General features: G+C 39.4%; 1 long non-coding RNA gene across 1 annotated transcript; it reads right to left on the bottom strand.

Moving 5' to 3' along the window:
• Positions 1-1,976: 1,976 nt before the first annotated feature.
• LOC147653696 (uncharacterized) lies at positions 1,977-20,882 on the bottom strand. The gene is made up of 2 exons (XR_015285740.1): positions 18,007-20,882; positions 1,977-3,480 (listed from the first exon to the last, which is right to left on the bottom strand). It is a non-coding gene; the product is annotated as an uncharacterized LOC147653696 (long non-coding RNA).
• Positions 20,883-21,893: the final 1,011 nt, after the last annotated feature.

Genomic DNA, 21,893 nt, shown 5'->3' with positions numbered 1-21,893 from the left:
ATGCCAAGCATAATTCTGGGGCGTTGTGAAGATATCATATTTGCATATTTTAAGTATTGATATAATACAAAATTCTCTTTATGACTCCTTTCACAGCATAATAATGCTTTTTCCACTGCATGACAGCCTTTAGCTTAGAAAAATTCATGAACAGAAGAAAATTATTTTTTAGAAAATGGATCTTTTTTTTAAATCTGATTTTCATTTTCCCATGTTTGGAGCATCCCTTACTGCTCATGACCTGCTGCACATCATTCTGATAAAAACAGTAATTGTACAGGGATACAGGCACTTCACATAGTAATGTCTTAATCAAACAAATGACTGCAATTGGAGGAAGTTTGATTTTTTTTTTTTTCCTGGAGCATACTCTATTTTTAGCCTTGCAGACCCCATGCCAGTTGTCCATGTAGAAGATGGCTCATATGAATCTGAGGGTCTAAGCACAGGGGTTCTCTCCAGCCCCTCCTGGCTGCACGGCTGACCCTTGGGAAACAGGAGCAGCTGCCAAAAAAATCCCCAACTCCTCTTCTGTTACAGAGCTTATCCATCCAGCAGTTTTCAATTTTAATATGAAAATCGCCTTGGTTATCTCAAAATTCTGGCAATTGAAATTCAGTTTGTTGGGTTTTTGTTGGGGTTTATTTTTTTGAGGTTGCATAAACAGTTGGTAAGTGACATCCCTGCCTTTAAGAACTCAGTAAGAAAACCCAGCGTGATTTGATTTGTTTTTACAGTGAAAAGATTGTTCTTTAATCCCTTTGGAGTTGTTGGATTTGATACTCCTGCCAGTGGAACTAATGAAAAATCCTCTGACAGTGTGAGTGTGGAAGCTCAGAGACATCCATCCCCTGGCTGCATTGCCTATTCTGAAGATGATGGAAGCTTGAAAACTGCAGAGCAAGGGACAAAACTCCTGCATCCCTCCGAACAGCTGCACTCCATGCCAGAAAGCAGTGCAGGGATGGAAGCCTTGCTGTATTTGACACAAAACTAAACCCAGTTATCAAACTGGAAGTACAGGAGATCTGGGGAAAACAAAAAGCAAACAAAGAAAAGACCCACTCAAGCAATAATCTTGAGTAATTTTTTTTTTTCCTTGGTTATATGCACAATTGTAAAAATAATTCATGTGATATTTGTGTTAATCTTATTGATCAAAGTAGCAATTAATTGTTTAATTAATATGAATGATAAATTCACTATATAAACTGCATGGAGCAATAACAGAAACTGTTTTCTTAACAATGGAACTAGGAATTTTTGTAATGATCTAGTGTGGGAGAACATCCCGAAATAATAGTGGTTTCAGTTTTCCTCTGGTAATCAACTATCTAAGCAGCAATTTCAGGGATGTACAGATAGACACTGATTTTGGGAAAAAAAGTCTAGCAAGCATTTTTTAAATGCTTATTTTCCAAATACATCCAAATCCAAGTGTACTCATTTTGTAGTAGAGTACTAATTGCACAAATCTTAGAAGCAAAAAGAAAAAGAATATAAAACATCCAACCTTAGGCCTCCCCCAAGCTTTTTACTTAAAATCTTTGCAGTTTTCCTGAAAAGCTCCAAATGCAAAGAAACATTTTCCCAGAAAAAAACTCCATGTGTTAAAATGTTCTAAACTGAAAATCTTTCAGATTCATGCAATAGTTCATACATTCACTAGAAATAATAAGAAAACAAGATTACTTTCCTCTACCTTTCCCCATTCCAAAGACTTTACTTGAGATATAAATATGTATTTTTATGTGTGTTTGTACACCCACAACTTGCTCCATTTTTCCCCCTGTAATATCTGTTGACTGCTCTTTATGTTTGACTTGAGAGAAAGAAAGATACCAAATCAGCACAGCAGACAAGGGCCCTTTGGTGTTCTGATGAAAACTGATTTAGGAACTAGACAGAGAAATATTTATCTAGCAGTTCATCAGGGTGGGTGCTTAATTGTTGATATAATCCCAGGAAGCAGGCTCTGATAATCATGTTAGCCTTTAATTATCACAAGAGTTCAATGGTCAAATAATTACCTTTTCCTTGACAAGATCCAAGTACCTCACAAGGTATTCAAAGAGGATTTTTTTCTTGAACTGGTAATCTAACCAGAGATTTTAACCTGGAATTGACTGTTTACTGTTCAAATACATACATACATACATACATACATACATACATACATATATATATAATTTGTACTTGTAGTTGTATTTATATTTCTATATTTTTTATTTTTAATAGACTGTGGTGGGTACATCTCTACTCTGTCCCCCTCCCTTCCCATTCCTTGGACCTGTTCTATGATCTGGGAAGATCCTGATAAGCCTTGACCAAACTGATGAATGATGCCTTGAGGAAACCAGTGAACCATAAGGCATTCACTGATTGTACAAGGAGCTCCTGCATGACAGAGGTGGGACCATCAGTTGCCCAGCCAAAGTGGGAAACAAGGGATAAGCAATTATCACTTTTTTTAAAATCTGAATTGTATTCTGAGTGACACAGCCCCACTGGGAATAATAGCCAGAATGAAATGTTACAATTGATACTGCACTTTGGGCAAGGGAAGTGCAGTAGTTACAAGGTTGGGTTATGGCCAGGATGGAAGCTTGGTAGTGACGCCATCATCTAGAGATCCTATAAACAGTGTTCAGTCCTGAGTGGGGCCCTTTGAGCTCCACTGGATTGCAGTGGCTGTGCCAGCACCTCCCTTTGAGTGGGACCCTTTGTGGAGCTCCAAACCCTCAAGATTGTTACTGACAAGGATATCCCCTGTCTCGGTTTTAGAAGACAGGTGTCTGCTAGGGAGGGCAGGAGCCTCCCTTGGAATGAAAGAATGCAGACACCCTCCCTCCGAATTATTATAATTCTGAAATAAAGGGGTCTTTAGGCAGAGATCTGGGGATAGGAATAATGGTTTTTTACTAGTATTTATAACAAGGCAAACAAACAACAATAACTACAGCATTAGCAAGAAAACAGAACCAGGGGCCCTGTGACAGCTTTCTCGGCTGAGATGGGATGGAGGAGAGGCTTTGTTTCACAAACCCCTCGGGCAGTCAGTCCCGGTGCTCCTGCAGGGCTCTGAGGAACACTCAGCTGGAACAGCAGGGATGAGCAGAGATCCTGGGCCGGTGGCTGAGGTGGATCAGCAGCTCCGCGGCGGTGCCTGGCACTGCCACACGTCCCGGCAGGACAGGGGGTGCGAGGCCACCAACAAAGAGGGGAGAAGGAGAAGAAGCAGCAGCTCCGTCCGGGTGATGGCGAAATTCCCTTCTCCCCGTGGCAACAGCTCTGCACTCAAAGTGTTCTTCTCCAAAGCTGAAGAAAGGCCGCCAAACTGTCCCCACCCTCCTTTTTTCCTGCCCCCTTCCCCCCCTGGGCCCCGGCCGAACTCTCTGTCTTCTCTCAAGCACTCACCAAGTACCCACAGGTAGGTTGTCCCTGCAACTAATGGGTAAAAATTCCACGGGCAAGCCAGAACTGAAAAATAAATAAATAAATAAATAAATGAATAAATACCAAAACCAACACCTAACCCCCAGCATCCCCCCACCCCACATCTCCACAGGCAACCTTTGAGGTACAACACTTCCCTTTGGGAAACTCCAGGGGATTTGATGTGAGTATTTCACTGATCCCAAGGGGAGCTTTGGATAGGCACCTTTGCACACACAGGTTTTACTTGTGTGTGTGTGTGTGTGAGAACCGGTTATTGTATGAATGTTACTACCTTAAACCCATAGCTAAGGCACTGTTATAATTATTGTGAACCCTACTGAATTGCTTTGCAAATGTTGAAGTGATTAAATGCTGCTAAACCCTTTTATACCCTTATCTTTGCATCCATATCCTTTGTACCCTGACACTCTTGCATTCCCAGCTTCCTTGGAAGCCAGTCCAATTTGCTTTTAATTTGATCTTCCTGTGGATGTTTTAATATGTGCAGTAAGTAATAGAGTGGAGCTTGCCACTGAGTTTTGTAAAGTCACATTTCCACAATTTCATATTAAACCCTGCTTTTGCCAACACCTTTGATGGTGTCTTAAAGCAGCCAGACCACTCATATGCAACACGGAGAAAGGTGTGGTATCCACACACAGCTGGCATCTGCCCAGATTTCAATGCTTGGTCTATATAAACATGTCCTTAAAATACACATATGGTGTCATGAATACAATTTCTCAAGAAATCCACCCTAGTTAAAATACTGTGTTTAGTTATGTACAGTTAATGTTCTTATCCCATTTGTAAACCTTGCACCCCTTGTTTACTCCAATGGTTATTAGTAATGTTAATTACTTACCAGTTTCTGATGTGTTTTAAAGGTTCTTATGAGATATTATTCTATCCCTTTCCCTTACTTCCCTGCTGCGATGTAACAGAGCTGCTCCCATGGGGGCTGGGCCACGCTAACAAAAGCAACCCATTAGAAAGGTATGCCACAGAAGCTGCTCCCATGGTCGCTGTGCCACACTAGAACAAAGTCCCAGGAAGCTGTGCAACCGAGTAATATGGGAACTAAGGCATGCAAGACACCAAAACAATGAGCTAACAGAGGAATAAAAGGACAAGGAAACATATTCTAGCAAGCTATGATGAAAGATCATCTCCCTGCATCACCTAAGCCTGCTTAGAAACCATCTTCCTGCATCACCATGACCTAAAGAGGACTGGAAAGGACTGACAGCCCTAGACAGCGAAACAGAATGACAGGACTCCTGGATACTCTCATGAGGATGGAAGCCCCAGCTCTGCAGTGTCTGCTGAAAAGCAACTCCTCAAGCCCCCACCCCAAGAGCTGAGTCCTAATATAGGCATCAAACAGGAGTCTGTCTCCTGGCAAATTTCTTTCAGATGGCACTGCAAGCAGGGGAAGAAGGTGCACTTAGAAATAGGATTTTTATTTTTTTTTTAATAATGAAGGCAAAATTATTAGAAGGAATACAATTGGAGAATGGCAAATGAGAAAATTCAATAGTATGTCTTGTAAACCTTTTTAGTGAAGTTAAGAGTGTGCCAGTAATAAAGTGGATAAAATTTAAAAATCATTTCCTTAAATGAATTGCTTTTGGAAACGTCTTAGGAAGCATTATTTTGACAATGTTAATTGTTGCCTTTTTCTTTTTTGATAAATGGATTATGTAAAATTAATTTTCTCACTGTGTAGATTTAATCCACAACACAGGACCACTGTCAGAATTTAAAACTATTTTGAGTTTTAGAATGAATAGACACAAAAACCCCATACTCAATTAATTTATTAGTTTGAAATTATAAATCAGTCACTGTCTTTATCTACAGTTTCCTGCATTTGACCAAATCTTACTGTACAAATACCCAGAGAAAATAATTATAGGATATATTTGAAGAGAAAGTTCTATCATAGTATTCTAAAATATTGGGTAACTTCCCTTCTGTTATGTCAGTGCTTTACTCATGAAGAACCTACAAAACATAGAGATAACTTAAAAACTTATTCCAGTGCTTTGAGTGTGAAAGTAGTAAAACCATTAGTTAACCTCACTACAATTTCTTTTAAAAATAACTCAGTGATCCAGGTTCACTCTTAATTTTCCCAGACTAGTAGAAAATCAAACTTTCCTTTATTATCTCTTATTCTTGCCATGCTAATACTTGTCTTCCTGAATGGACACCAGGATATGGAGAGGTTTTGTCCACTTTCCACTGGGAGTGGGCAGCACCCCTGTGCAGAGAAGCTAATTTACAAAAATTTAATGTTTAGAAGGCTTTCATTGTTGTCTGGATATGAGGTGATGAAAAGGTAAACTATCTTCCTCTCTATCCTCCTTGGGTGATCTGCATTCAGAGAAACAGAAGAAATAATCCAATCACCCAAACTGTGCAAAGCCCCAGATATATATCAGTCTGCCCATGATGCAATTTTAATTTTAATTAAATTTAGCTTTGATTTTAGCATTTAATTTCCATGGGAAGAATGCTCAGCCTGCCTAAGTGAAAATCCAGCTGGAACAGGGTTCATCTGGTTTAGCATCACCTGATGCTAAAACACAGGTGCAAGTGTCCAACATCTTTCATCAATTTCACCTGGTACATCTTTCATCACTCTAGTAGTTTTAAATATTCTCAGTGCCCTCACATGAAAGAATACATTGCATTAATTTCTGAGGGTTACTTCTGGGTCTAGATACACTGAGGAATTTAAACCAGACAACTGGCCACTGACTAAATGTGTCCTTGCATACCTATGCTGGTTGAATTTAGTTCCCTGGTAAACTCCGATTAGTCTGCCCCTGTTCAAACTCAGCATCAAAATCACTGATTACTTCTTGCAGAAAGAAGAGCTATAAAACAGCAGTGTTAGTACAAGAAGTTAGTAGAAAGCTAATTTCCCTGTTGCGGTAAATTAAGTTACCTAGGAAATAAAGGGAGATCTCTACAGCCACAAATCACTTGATATCTTGTCAAACAGCAGGTTCATACTTGTCTGGTAGGGTTTTGGAATCAGAGATTGCTTCTTGATCTAGATCCATGAAGATTTAGTGCTGATTTTGTGACTGTTTTTTTTGTTTGGTTGGTTGATTTTTGTTTTTTGTTTATGCTTTTGCTTTTGTTTGTTTTTTGTTTTTTTTTCCTAGCTTATATCATGTTAGAGAGCTTGACTTGAAAGCTGTTGCCATTGCTTTAACCACAAATGGTAATCATCATGTCCTGGAGGTGTCCTAACTTGCACAGCATTAAACAGGTTCAGGGCCCCACTCTATTTTTTTCTTTTTTTCTTTTTTTTCTTGCAATTGAATAGCAAATATTCAGAATTATTCCTAAACAGATAGTGATTATTATTCTTAGTTTGGTAAAATTGTGGAATTAATAAAGTTAAGCAAAAGTCAAATGTCTCATGGATCTAGATTAAGAATCACTGGTATTCAGAATACACGCGTGTGTATTTGCTGTTTGATGAGATACAAGGTACCAGAATACTTACAGAGGAGACAGAACCCTTACCTAGTAGAAAAATCATGAAAATTTTCGATCAGGAAACTTAGATTAGACAGCTATAATTTTCTGGATATTTTTTAATAAATGCAACTGACTTGTCTGAAATCTGCCATATTTAATAGCTCTTACAACTTTATCATAGAATTTAAAAGTTTTCTTCACTGGTGTGCAGCAGTGCAGCATTTGGGGCTGAATTGGCTTGTGGTCCAGGATTTGGCCAACAGAGATGGATGAAAGTGACTGGCATTTACTGGCAGCATCATGAACACAACTGGGCAGAACTGTAATGCACAATGAAAAGATGCTGGATTGTAATAGTGACTTAGTCTGTGACTGGCTGCTGAATACTTGTTTACAAATTATTGCAAGATTCTGTTTACACAAGATTATTTTAACCTATAACATTTTGATATTCTTGGGAAGTGCAGATGGTATATTTACTTAATCACTGTCAGAGCCCTAACTTTTTATTATTTTAAACTGATTCTGAAGTCAGTGTTACTTCTGCTCAGTGTTTTCGCATGTGTTACGCTTGCTTTGTTTCAACCCTTTTTTCAGTCATTTTTAATTCTCATCAGTGTTTGTTTTTCAGTGTGAAGTTTTTCTTAAAAGTGACTGAATGTTTAAGCCAACAGTAGGAGTGGTAAGGTATTTAAGAAAAAAAACCCCACCCCTTCCTACACTTCTTCCTGTGTTAGCAGTTTTTGAACCTTTCAGTGTTTCCACTGCTGGATCATGGGATTCATACCCTGAACTACAGAATTAATTCCAAAACCTTAACACTGGAGTGATGAGTAAGGGACTTGTCCCAAAGGCAGCAAGCTCCAGTCTTCTGGCAGGCTCTGGATCTGATCTACCACCTGTTTCTTTCTTTAAAAAATACACCTCCCCACACTCCCCTGGTATTTATTGTTGTATTTGGGTACCAGCTGTACATGTCAGTGGAGTTGTTACAGGCAAAGGAATGAGCAGGTACACAAATAAAATGCAGCTTCCAGGCCGAAAGTACTAAGTGCCCCTGCGGACTGAATAGAGGGAGAAAGCAATTTATGGTGACTACAACTTGGGTTGTTTTCATGGCTCAGTCTGGATGCTTCCACAAAGCCTTAGGCTGTTTATTCTCTCAGGCTTTTGAGGACGAGAAGGAATTGTGCCTGCCACCAAAATAAAAGGGCTTTATTTGGGCTTTTTATGATTCCTCGTGATGTGTGTCTGTATACTTAGGTGGAAAGGACTGTGAAATCTATGAGGAAATTTAACTCAGAATATTACCTTATATAAAGGTGTTCAGACATGGATTGAAACCTTCATTATTTTTTTCAGAATAGAATAAATTAAAAAAAATAATATTTGAAACAGCTGCACAGGGACTGAAATATTATTGCTTAATCCTCTCTAGAATATTGGGATGGAATTTCACAGTATCTAGCTTGAGTATAAAGGAAACCTTATGTAAGATAATGAGGTACTTTGAAGCAAAACTTAATGGCTTTACCTTAGTCTTCCTACTGGTAGTGAATACTTGATATTTCCTAATGATGCTTTCTTCATACCTTCGTAGCAATATGTTCATTCCACATCTAAAAACGGTTTGGTAATGTAATTTCTCTACAAAATGCTGCTACTAACCATATCTAAACTAATTAGGCACAGTCAGAAACAGCCTAAAAATGTAGCAAGCTTGCTGAATGAGCAGATTTGGAATTTGGCACTTTTCCTACTATATAACTCAATTAGGATGCTATTACTGATGCCTTTCTTTCTGGGCCACAAGAGCCAGATTTCTGTGTCTCTTCTGATCTCCTCTGCCCTGGAGCGCTTCTGGGGGCAGAGGGGAACAGCTTGTGTGTAGCTGTTGCGATGGAGCTCCTCTGCTTCTTCATCACAGCTTGGGGAGCAGAAATGTGAGGCAGGGAGAGCTGCAAGGGCACAATGTGACCACCACCAGCAGTGCAAGTCAGAGCCTCCTCTGGGTTTCCTTACAGTTCTGGGTGTGCAGCAGAGGCAAAACTAGCTGAAAATTGGGGCCATCCTAATATACATCCCATGGACTTTTTATTTCTAGATTGGTTTTTATTTCAACAAAAGCTTTTAAAACATTAGCCCTTGTGTTTTCCCAAATTTTATCAAAGGTGGCAAACTTACCATGTAACTTTGATACACGTTACCATGTAACATGATCCCAAGCAGTTAAATGACCCTGTTGGAGCATTTACCAAATAAATATTAAAACATTAGTATCATGGGATTAAAAGAAGGAAAGAAAGTCCTTGCTTAAGTGACTACAGAAACAGGAAATATCCTGTTAGTACAGCAGAAACTTAATCTCCTGTGTATTCAACTCAGGGTACATGAACTGTTGTAAGCCCTTCCCAAAGTCTGTTGAGTTGATTGCAATCTTACAGCCACTTGAGTCACTGCTAAGTCTAATTTGCATTTGGTCTGCAAAAATCTAGGTAAAAAAAGTGTATGTATACTCTTAGTGTATTCAAAATGACAGCATTCATTTAATGGGCCATGACCATTTTTTATTATTTTGGCTTAATCTGTAAGCTGTCATAGTTTCCCCAAGCTCTTTGTCATTAAACAACAGATACCATGTTCACAAGAAGCACTGAAATACCATCTCAGATCAAACACAAACCAGTGCAAAGTCACTGAATTATGAGATGATTGGTTTGTCACTGGGAGGACTCAGTGGTTCTGCAGTGATCCAGTGATCCTATTCCAGAAGGAATAGCTTGGGAGGATCCTGATACTCCATGTCTCTCGTTGCTGCTGCAGTGTGAGCAGGGGAGAGGTAGGAGAAAAGCCTCAGCCCAGAACACTACAATATATGCACATGTGCTACGTTGGCTTCTAGATCCAACATAAAATCTCCTTTTTACTGAGATTCCCCATTGCTGCCTGGAGGGTTTCACTGGTGCAGGCTTGCTGAAGCCACACAAATATGTCCATGGAATGAATGCTGTAGGAACATTCATCATGATCTACGGTCAGGCAGGCTGGGATCTTTCTAAGAGCCCCAAGCTTTTGGGACACTTAAGTTCTCTTCCTATTATCTCACACTGCCTAGTCTAGCATTTACAAATAGTAACGAGGAGTTTTCTGTTGCTTTCTCTGAAAGCTGGATCAAATCACAAAGGATGCATGAAGCTAATTGTCTGGGCTTCTCTAAGAACCCATAGTTAATGCAATAGTTGGGCCCACAATGGGCCAATATTTAGATTTACCAGCCCTGACAATTTGTTTACATCTTTAATTTGCTCAATCTGTTATTTCTTTTTCAGTAGCTAAACATTTCCATGTAGAAGTAGTCAGAAAACTCAAGCATGTTCCAGGCAATAAAAAATCTAAATATTTTATTTTTCTGTTGCAGGTTTGGTTGTACTAAAGAACATGGGTACAGCTCTGCAAGGGGGATGTTTAATTTTTCTTCTTGGAATCATTTTTGCACTTTTCTGTGAATCCTATCACTAGGCTGCAGCCAGCATGGCAGTGGAGAGGACCAAAGTGCATTTTTGATAGGATCTATAAGTACTGATGCCAAAATGAAACAAAACTACTACATTCCTAATCCTTTTACCTCTCTCAGATCACTGGTCTTCATGGCAAGTCGCTCACTTAGACTCTCAGGCACTAACAGCTGTAATTTTGCATCCACCAGAAAGTGGGAAAATCCAACAGAATGTTTTGGGACAGGTGACCAAAAACACCTGCTGGAAAACCTCATCTGCCAGTCCTGCCTAGCTTTTTTGGATGACCACAGATAAGCTGCCTGTATTTTTTTATGCCACTTTTGCAACTATTAGGTCTTCTTAATTTGGGGTTTGTTTTTTTTTTTTTTGGTTTCTTTTATCTTTCAGAAACCTGATTATGCTTGAATGCACAAATTTTATTTGTGTGTCCAAAGGATATGAAGAAAACATAGCAAAAAGAAAGGGAGAGGTTGTTTTGTAATAGGAAAAAAAACTTGAGTCCATCTTATTAAAAAAAATTAAAAAATACAGTTTATCTGCTAAAACTTGCACAAAACTGGGAGGACAAGGAAAAAAAAAGGAAAATCCAGGACATTTTTAATCAAAATAGGTCCTTAGTATGCTGTTTAAACTACTAAACCTCTTGATTAGGCATAGTGATTGAACTGCAGTAAAGAATAATGCTTCTACATGAGATGTAAATCTCATACATGCTGCACTTCCACCCTGGCTACGTATTATTAAGGGGAATTTCTCATGATGTGGGGTGCAACTGAGTGATGCCACCATCTCAGAAGGCCATTAAAGTTCCTCAGTCATTGTTTTTGCTCCAACAAATAATTTCACCCCAAGAGAAAAAAAAAAAAATGGAACATAGAAAATCTGCACAGCCTTTAGCATCATGTATAGTATGTGCCAAACAATCCTATCTATAGAGAAGAGCTGGGCACTCTTGCTCCAGCTGGCCTGGCACCTTCTGAGCTACGTATGGAATTAAAAGGCTGAGGCTGAGCTGATTTCCCACCAAGCAGTGCTTTATTCCACAAGTACGGAGTAAAATGGGGCTCATGATATAAGCTACTAATCAAGGCAAAGATTATCACAGCCTGCCCTTAAATGAGCTGCACTCAGTTCATGACTGTTTCAAGAGTTATCAGCATTGCTTTTCAGGGTCTTTTTTATCGATTTTTAATACAGATCTAATTGGGAACCTCATATTGCTTTTGATTTGATCTTTTTCGGCAGAGACTTAAACCCTAAAGGAAACTAGTCACCTCTTTGATGCATGTGCCAAGCTGCAGTCAGACTTCAAAGGGCAAAGGATACATTTTGAATTTTCTTTCAACTTTCTCCCATTGGCCTGGCTGCTACCACATTATGAATTATAAACAATTCTATTTTGCACTTGTCATTGCACTTCACACTTAATATGAGGATCTTAAACTGTATTACAAACTTCAATTAAATAGAACAATACCCCAATGAACTGGGTTAGCTACAGTTGGAAACTATTTCAACACTCAGTGAAGTTTAGCCATTTGAGGGATTGCAGATAGTTCAAGCGAGTCAGGGGAGTTCAAGAAGAGAGAAGAAAAGTGCCTTTGGTAAAAAGGGGGATGTCATTAGGAAAGATATTAATCTACACCTCACTTGCAGCGTGTTTATGATCCTTATCTTTTCATTAAAAAGGTCACAGTATCAAATTCAGAAGACCAGGAAGTCAAACTTCAGCAAGAAATTCTTCATCTAGTACTTGAGACAAACTCCAGCTGAGCCTTGCTAATGGCAAACAGTAAATGGCCATAATCCAGGAAACGATAAAAGAAGACATTTTCTGTGAAGTCACCCAAACTACGACTATGGAAGCAGTAATGCTTCCATAACAACTCTGAGCAATGACAGTCAGAATGGCAGGGGTTTGGATTAGTAGTGGCAAAACCTCTACCCAGATTGGAAGGCTCTCCTGGGGCATCTTCTTATAGATCTATGTAGGCATATCTTTGAGGGGCCTGTCAAAATCAAAATATCTCTGGAAATACAGGGCTTGAATCTCACTCACACAGAGGCTGGTGCTTATATAAATGAGGCTCCTCAGGCCTGCCTCTAGTTACTATTATGGATGACAGTTTCTATCAAGATTTTTTTCTTCACTTCTCTGAGGTTCTTTTAAATATAAAATAGCTCCTGTGTCCTTTCACTTTTTCTTGAGTGAAAAGTAGACAAGATCTAGCCTGGAGGACTCACTGCATCCAAAAGAGGTAGAAACCAAGAGATTTTCCACAGCTCAGGAAGGTGTTTGTTTTCCTGCCTCAGCCAGGGTCAGCCTTAAGCCTGCCCTGGCATTTCTGCCTGGTGTTTCAGAGGGAGGAGCAAAGAGTAGGACCACACTGCCACGTCTGCTTTCACCTGATGTAGTGGCTTCAGATTCAGTTCAGCACTTGCACTTGGTAGCTCACCAGAAGCGTGGCTATTGGGATGACAGCACACAGGCTGTTATAGGGAGGTTTTATGCTATTTTCAGGGGGGAAAAGGAAAATATTTTTAGTTTGTTTTCAGTGTTTCCATCTGCAATTTTACACTCCATTGCAGTGCCTGATAACATGGCAGACTGTGCAACCATGTTGCTGTAATTACAAAGCAGGCCCCACTACGGTCTGCCATTTACAGTACAAAATGTTGGAATGAGAACTCAGAGGGTGTATCTGCAATGGCAAAGTATCAGAGCAGTGTTTTGTAGTCAGGTGTGCAAGTCTGATGGCTCTGTCTCTTGTCCTTCAGCTTGCTTCCCAATGGCACTCATGGGAATGGCCCAATGGCCATTCACGGGCAGGAAGGCGAGAGTGACTTTAAATGAAATCTGAAATCTTTTAGTTAAGGTTCCCTTTGTTTCACCTTAATCTTGGAGGAAGGAAAAAATCATATTGAACCAACATTGACAAAGATAAAAAAAAATGTGTTTTTTCATTTTAAGCTCAGGAGAAGCAGACTCTTAGGACAAACTGGCCTCTCAAGGTTCCCCTGGGATTAGCACTGGGCTAATCAGATGGTTTGTGCTTCCCTGACTTCAGCAACTCATGCTAATTTTAAGGTTATGCAAACTATTAATCTGATGGGATCTTTAACCAGGAAAACTAACTGACAGGTGGCCAGGAAATGTCAAATGCTCTCCCCTTTCTTTGTTCAAGGATGGCAGGAAAAAATAGCTACTGGGAAAAAGGAATTTGCATTTGTTCCCATGGGAATACTTTTTATCCCAGGCTTTTTTCCTCCATCAACTGGAAATGGATTAATTTAAATTGAAAAAAGAAAACTTTTAAGATAGAAAATACACAGATAAAGAGCTAGAGAAAGAGAACTACTGTGTTTTAAATTCACACCTTCACTATTAGCAATAGCATCTCCATGACTTTGATTCAGAAACTCTATGATTTTTATAGTTCATAACCATACCAGAGATAAGGAAAAAAGTAATCTTGCACAAATGCAACAACAAATGTTTGTGGAATGATAGTCTGAAAACATTTTCATTTAATCTAAATTTTTAAACTGCTTGCCTACATCCAGGAGTATGCAAACACATGTCTCTAGCCACAGCCAATTTGCCCTGTTGTACACTTAAATTAACAAGACAAAGTAATATAGTTTTCTTACTCATTCTTCAGTCAGCCACTGGAAATGTCAGTTACATGCATCCCAGAACTCTTACTTTTGATACTGTATTATCTTTTGAAGAGTAAGTATCTTCAAACTCCTGTGCAAATGTGTTAAAACCAGCACTCAGTACTTGTGGTATCCGTGAGAGGATGACTCTCTCTGACAGCTCCCAAGCAGATTTAGGCAGAATGACTTTTTGCCCTTCCTCAGTCTAGACAAGAAATATACACAGAGAATCACTAATGGATCCACTGAATAAATTATAAATCCTTGATGTGGCATTTAGCCAGTTGAAGAGGGAAATATCCATATAGAAGGTTGCCTCTGAGATCCTGCGAGCAGTAAAACCTGCTTCTACAAATTCTGGTTTGCACCATAAAAGATAAAAGGGGTTATGCAAGTAGTTAAGGGGAAGAAAATAGACTATAAGTCTGGTGACAGGCCAACAAAAGCACAGGATTCCAAGACTGACCTAAACTAAGAAAACTGGTCTAAAAGAATTTGGTGATCTTACAAAGAGGGTTTTTCTGTTAATACAGAGAAAAAGGAAGTGAGTGCTAACTAGCACCAAAATTCCCAAACAAATTCTTCTCATCTGAATAGTCTTAAGCAAGCAGTGGAAATCTCTTTGATTGAAAAGGCACTTCAGTCCTGAGATGTAAGAGTGGGCAATTATGTCCCTTTCCTAAGTTCAGGTATATTTAGGGTTGTACTTTTTAATCTGGTCATCCACAGTAGGGTTAGTGCAGGGAAATGATGCAGCTGAAGGTTGCAAAAGTACGGAATGTGTGAGAAGGGGTGGAGGAAAGTGTGTTAAAGCTAGCACAAGATACACACAATCCCATTTTTCAAAGCTAATGCTAGTGTATGGCTTTTAAAACCTGCCACTGGAGCTTATTACTGGCTAAACTCCCATTATGCATTCTGCAGGTTGGAAATGAGCACTTTGGATAAATACAAGAGAGGGTCATATAGCCGGCAGAAATAAATAAGACAAAAGGCACTTGGTTGTAACAAACTGCAGAGTAAAGCACAGCTAGGCTCTGATATGGATACACCTGAAAAAGCCAAAAATCTAACTGCATGCAAAAGGCTACATTTCATAAAGTTAAATATTAATGAAATCTGTTCAACATTTGCATTCAACCTCCAGAATTAGCAACTTCAGTTTTTTAAAAAAATAAACCAAGTTTTACTTATAAAATAAGTCTCAGGAATGGCACAATATTGAAGAATAAGAACAATAACAATTTTATAAAACACTATCAGAATTTTGAACAAGAAGCTGCTTATTTTTGGGAATGAAAGCTGACTTTCCACCCACTTTGCTGTCTAAATTAAATATGTAAAATATCTTGAAAGCAAAGTTTTCACAAACACAAGTAGCAGCCAGTTTTACTATAGCTGTGGTAAGAGGTCCTGGTAAAAATAGCAAGAGCAGAAAAAAAAAAGTCTTTTTGGTTCAAAGCTATTTCTTTACAGTATATTAAATATTACGATTGCATTTTATACCCCCATGATGAAGCTTATAATCTTTGCCACCTTCTTGCTCCATGCAATATGAAATACCAAAAGAGAAACAGATGGCTTTTGGTCCTGCGCTCCTGTTTCCTTGTCACATCTCACATGATCATTATAACTGGATGGAAAAGAAAACATGTTTTTTACAGAACTGAAAGAAACCTGCTTCCTTGATCAGGAGAAAGCTTCTCTATCTTGAGATACAAGTACCACTTTTCAGTATTACTGAAAAAAAACCACTATTTCAGTATTATTTTAGAGAAAATGTGTGTCTGACAGGCATTACGGTTGGACTGTGAAAAGAAGAAATAGGAGAAGTGGAATCATGCATGCAGATGTAAAACTGGACTGTGCCATAGAAATTCAGATTGCAGTGCACCTTCAGCCTGCCTGACATTTGCAACTAAAAAAACTGTACTGCTGCTTTTAATTCTTCTAATCAAGTCTTGGGCAAAGTGTTACTTCTGTAATCTTTTAAAGAAACATGTTTTGTAAGTGCCAGCTTTCCTGATTAATTTAATCTCAAGAACTTTTTATTTATTTCAGGAGACCTAGAGCACTCAAAATGGTTGGAGAGCCAATAAAAATATAAATCACTTGTTGTTATAAACCACGTATTGGAAATTCCTGTCCCTGACTCCATCATCCATGAGCCAAAATAATCACCTTTAGCTGAAATAATGGAGCTGGTAATCAAAGTCTCAGACTCAGGACAGGGCACTGGGATATTTAAGAGGCATTTCTGCATTTGAAACTAACCTTGGTCACAGTGTGGGTTTTTCTGTCTGACTCTCAGATCATGGATGAAATGGACCAGCAGGAATGAGCTGCTTCAGGGTTGTGCAGTGCTTGCCTCGGTAGCATGTACAGGACATGAATAGTGGAATTTCCACAGGATGGAAAAGGGGTTATTCTGCTTCTAATGATTTTCAGCAATTCACTGCCACACGCCCAATTCACCCCAGCAAGCTCTGTGTGTGTAACACTTCAGGATCCAGGGCCATGGATTTTCTTATGGGGCGCCTTAGGTAGCTTGTTTGCTGCTCAAAGCAGGGCTGTATTTTTCTTCTTTAGAAAGTTCCTTGCACAGCCTCATGTCTTTTTCTATAAATGGCATAACTGTGCTGATTAGTAATAAAAGAAGGTTCCACCACCCACACCTGCTCAGTGAAGCTCCATTCCTGCAGCTCTTTCCCGTTTCAGGAAGATTTTTCGGTTAAGATGAATTATTAATTAGTTAGTAAATCAGTACATCAAGATAAATTAGATTTTTTCTGGACTTGTCCAGAATTGCATTGCTCTGTCACAAGTCTGATCTTCCCTTTCTGGAAAAGCTCAGAAAACAAAGACCTTGGGAAACAGCTTACATAAGAAGACACTATAAGAAGACACTTGTATCTTTCCCTGAAATAAAATGCATTCTCCTCTTTCTTTGTGAGAATGACCTTGGCCAGAAGGAATCACTCATTTGACAGGTCACACAGATTTAGAGGCCGATGGGTCCTCCTTTAGCCTCACAGTACATATCTTCAAGTTATTTTGTATAAATGCTCTATTCTAATGATGTGTGGAAGCAGTAGGCTTAGTTGCCTGAGCATAGATTGCAGTGGAAATGTATTTTCTTCTTATGTTCCCATAACCAGTAATTTGCCAGCCAGCTTGTTCCAGCTCTCAGAGTCTCAGCACTGTAGAGAAGCTTGTATTTTATCCCTGGTTTACACACAGAGCTGTACCCTCATTTGGCAGTGATCAGTCTGGCTCCATTAACCTGAGTACTGATTTACACCTGTTGAGGATTTGATAGCTGCTGTGCAACAGGAGTTTGCAATAATGAACCCAGCTACAAGCAAAAGATGAAAACTCCATTGAGGGTCATTCTGTAATGGACCGTTTTCCTTTTGACCAAATCTTTGCAACACTCAGATTGATATTTTGAGGTCAAACTTGCAGGATAAGATATTCTTGGGAGTGTTTGGAATATGCAAAATACACAACTGTTTGAGAAAATTATTTGACACAATGAGTCAAAGGTGGCTCACATGCCTCTGTCTTGCTCGGGAAAAAAACCCCACATTCTTCTAAATGCAATTAAAATAACTATTCTGTTAAATAATTATGAAATATTAAGTACATCTAGAAGGGGGTAAAGAAATGGAAGCACATTGAGGCTCTTTATGTATCCCTGCTGCAATTTCACAGTATAACAGGCAGCAGAATCAACTTCAGGTCCCCACATCTGAACGAAGGGCTGGGATAGTAACCTGAATTTAGGAAGGAAGGTTGTGGAAAGACTGAAGATTCACTTCTCCATTGCATGGGGGTTTTGAGCTCCACAGATTCAGTGTAGAGTTGCACTCTGCATTTCATCACTTACAGGTGGTTAGGGAGTCACAGCACAGCCACTATCCATCCGTGGAGCTGGTGTGTCAGTACTGTCCTCTCTGCTGATTTAGGAATTGCAGGAACTTCAGCCCTTGGACCTGGTGGAACAGTTCTCACAGCGCCAGATTTCAAGAAGAGACACAAAGTTACTGTGCAGGAGGAATCCTCTCACAGGTACTGGTCCAAGGAGAAGCAGGAAGAGGATTATGGATGAACAGACAAGCCTGCAGTTTTGCAGGCAGGTTGATTAGATGGCACTGGCTGAAAACAAAAGGCACTCAGCTGTTGAAGAAGGCACTTGGCAGCATGAGACAGACTGCAGAAAAACTCAGAACAGGAAGCTAAACATGAACAAAAATAGAGACTTTAGTGTGGAAACGAAAAGTTCAGGATAAAGCTAAGCCAAATGCCTGATTTGATATTGAAATATTCTGCAAATTTTTCTGCAAAGTCTTGGAATTCAATCTGATTTCCAAATGTCATAATTTTAGATGAAAATACTTTTTCTAAAAAAACCCAAAAACATAGCTTAATCTGTTTCCATTCATTCCAGTAATTCCCTTTGTCAGTTGAAAGACACAAATGTCAACAAACCCCTAGTTAGCTCAGTTCCTGCCCTTGAACAGGGAGGAGTGGTAATCTGTCACTTCTGCCTGTCATTTCAACCTGACCTGCCCTCTCTCTCCTCACTGCTGGACTTGACAGGGGAAGGTTTACTCTGCTTCCCACAAATCACTCAGCAGCCTCAGCTCCAGGAAGGCTAAACACTAAACTGTCTGGCCTTGATCATAATCCATCCTTTCCCCATACATTTCCTTCTCCAGACTGATCCTGGATAAACACCTTGGTATTCTAGGCCTGAGCAGCATGCCATGAATTCGTGGTTTTAACAGTTATTTTTTCTGCTTCCACCTCTGGAACAGCTCACAGTGGGGAAGAACATTCTGTTCCGGGGGAAGCCTGAATCCCGCTTTCATTAGTTCTGACAGTACTGGCCACTTGTTCCAAACCAGAAGATCTCCACTGAGGCCTTACTAATCACAAGACTGGCAGGCCAGCTAAGAAAAGTGTGTGCTTATAGCTCCAGGGGTTGGGATCTTACAAATATTCTATGAGAATCCACCAGTGGTCATGGAATCCTACCTAAGCCAATCCCTGTCCTTCTCCTCCCTCACCTCCTCTGCAGTTAGCTGGCAACATTCAAGCTAAATGTCATTAACCATGATTCTTTCCTACTGAAATACTGAGCTGCAATCACACTGCTTAAAAAGTTTTACATTTCTTTAATTCTACTTTTTTACAGCACAGCCTTACAGGTCTACATTGATGTATTTCTGTGGGCATCCTGCTCATATACAGATGCTGTAACGTCTATTCTAGAGAGTTAATCATAATGTAAAGATCATCAACATATGTCAAAGCCATCAGAAGATCCTCCTGACACATGAAACATTTAGAAATAATTTCCACAAGTTTTTTTTTTTTCTCTCCTTATTCAGCTGTTTTCGAGGAAAAAAAAAAGAAAAAAGCCTCACAAGTTAAACCTGTATGGTTTTTGTGAATGTTTTCCTTTGTGTTTATGGGTTTTATTTATGAGGTACTATGTGAGACAAAAGTCATCCCAGGCTCATACTTTACTAGTTCAGTAAATTTTCCATACTTTAATGATCAAGCTGCATACTTTACTTGTTACTTTTTAATATACTTCAGTGATCAAATTGTATAGCATAATGATCAGTTTTCCTAATGTGCCTGAATGAGTTGCATACCTCATTAATTTACATACATACTTTACAGGCTAAAATTGTGGAGTGTTTGGATGAAGTGAATAATTTAACAAGCAGCCTTTTCTCACAACCTGCACAGGAGCTCAGGAATGAGTGTGAATCAGGGCAAGATGAAATTGTAAAGGTGTGGGTGGGAAATGTTTGTTTTAACCCAAAGTGAAAACAAAATATTTCAGAGCACCTGGAAAGATGAACCAGCACTGCAAACCTGGTTTGTATTTGCTTTGTATTTTCAAAATGTTCCCTTGTGGACTAACTTTGGATTTTAATGATGGATTTTTCCGTTCTACCGCTAACACAGCCCAACAACCTGTCCAAGGTGAATGCTCAGCATTTTAAAAAGCAGTTCAAACTCCAGCCCTGTCAGGAACCAATTACCTCTTGAAAGATCTGGAGGCATCTTGTTTTATTGCTGAGTTGAGGTGCAAAGTATTGAGGGTCTTGGAGGACTGTTAAAAGAGACTTCCTGTAAAAACACAGTCCTGTAGAGTTTGGCCCCATCATCCACTGTGCAGCTTGACGAGTTGTTAAGGATGCTTAAAACCTCTGTGGAGAAGTCATCACAGCCAACCCTGCCCTAAGAAAACCAGCTGCCTGTTCTAAAGGTAGCCTGAGAGCTTGCTGGTGGGTCAATATTACAGGACAAAAATACATTCTTTCAATAATTATACAGGCATGTTATAGTTCATACAAGTGGTCTTTCTGTTGATATGAGTCAGATGAAACTTACTGAATTTATTCCAGCATAGAAGCAAGAAAGGGGAAATGTGGCATTTACAAACCTTTATAAAGTATCCCACCATTTCATACATGAGAATCATGTAATCTATTTGTTAAGACTGCATTTTAATTTCAATAAGCTGAAAGCATAAATATTTTTAAGTTCCCAACTATTTTTAAATAACTATTATTATGGACAAAGTAACGGCTGCACTATTATAAATATTAATGCTGAATTTACAGAGAATAAAATACATTTAAGCAACCTTATAAAATTTTAATAAAGCTACACTTACAATAAGCACTTTGGTAAAACTGCCTGTTGCCAAATGACACACAGTCTCTAACCAGCTACAAATGCCTGTAAAACATTACAAACATTTAGAAACACATAGAAAACTTTTGGAGCTGTTTATGGATTTTCCTTCATTTGAAGCCTGTGGTCCTTCCTCTTCCATCTCTTGTGCATCACTCAAGCCCTGTAATTTTGATACCTGACAGACTTTGACTCAGGATTTGAAGCGGCTAAGACAGGTCTCACTGGTTTTCCAGCTTCTTCTTTGTGACAGGTTTAATTGCTGTATAGCTCTGTTTAGCACAACATTCCAGTATTGCCATGGCAATAGAGAGGTGCAGTTTGCCATTGGATGATGATTATTATTTTTTCTCATTTTACTTGTGCTTTGAGCACGTACTTTCAAAAAAGAAACATGGTTCTTTCTCAGGACATAAGCTGCAATTTAATACTCTTTTCTAGTAACAAAATTTCATATCCTTAGCCAGGTCCAGAAATGAGCTGTAAGGAAATGTCATTTGGACTCCTGAACACTCAGATCAACTCACACCTGCTACCTGCTGGGAAAGGCAGGCTGAGAGGGGAGAAGCCAGAAGAAAGGACTGTGAAAATTAACAAGACAGAGACGTCTTTGGTTTACACATTTGATAATGTTCCTGTTGCTTGCAAACATGGTAGGGATAGATGGCTGTACTGATAACAGGATGTGACTAAGAACTGAGGGATCTGCTCCTGCAATCTGCACCAAGTGAGACACTGTTGGCACTGACCTCTGCACCGAGAAACAGCAAATCTGGTTTAATTTGAGTTGTTGCATCTCTCATATTCAGAACATCAGAAGACCCTGCCCATGACTGCAGTCAAGATTTTCTCTGTACTTGACTAATCTCTGTGTCTACTCTGCCATTCTAGTTTGGCACCAAAAACCTGGTGGGATTCCTACTCCACTCATTTTTCCCTATGCCCCTACCAGTCCATTAGGGATCATTTGGGATATTTGGGTAGCCAATGTCCTGTGTCACCCATGTGGGGCAATCTGGCTGCATCCATGGTCATGTTTCCAGCTTTCTGCACATT

The sequence above is a fragment of the Cyanistes caeruleus genome, chromosome 4 (genome assembly GCF_971803275.1).
Source record: "Cyanistes caeruleus chromosome 4, bCyaCae1.hap1.1, whole genome shotgun sequence".
NCBI lineage: Eukaryota > Metazoa > Chordata > Aves > Passeriformes > Paridae > Cyanistes > Cyanistes caeruleus.
Note: the sequence above shows the minus strand (reverse complement) of the source record. Positions and strands in the feature narration are given on the sequence as shown.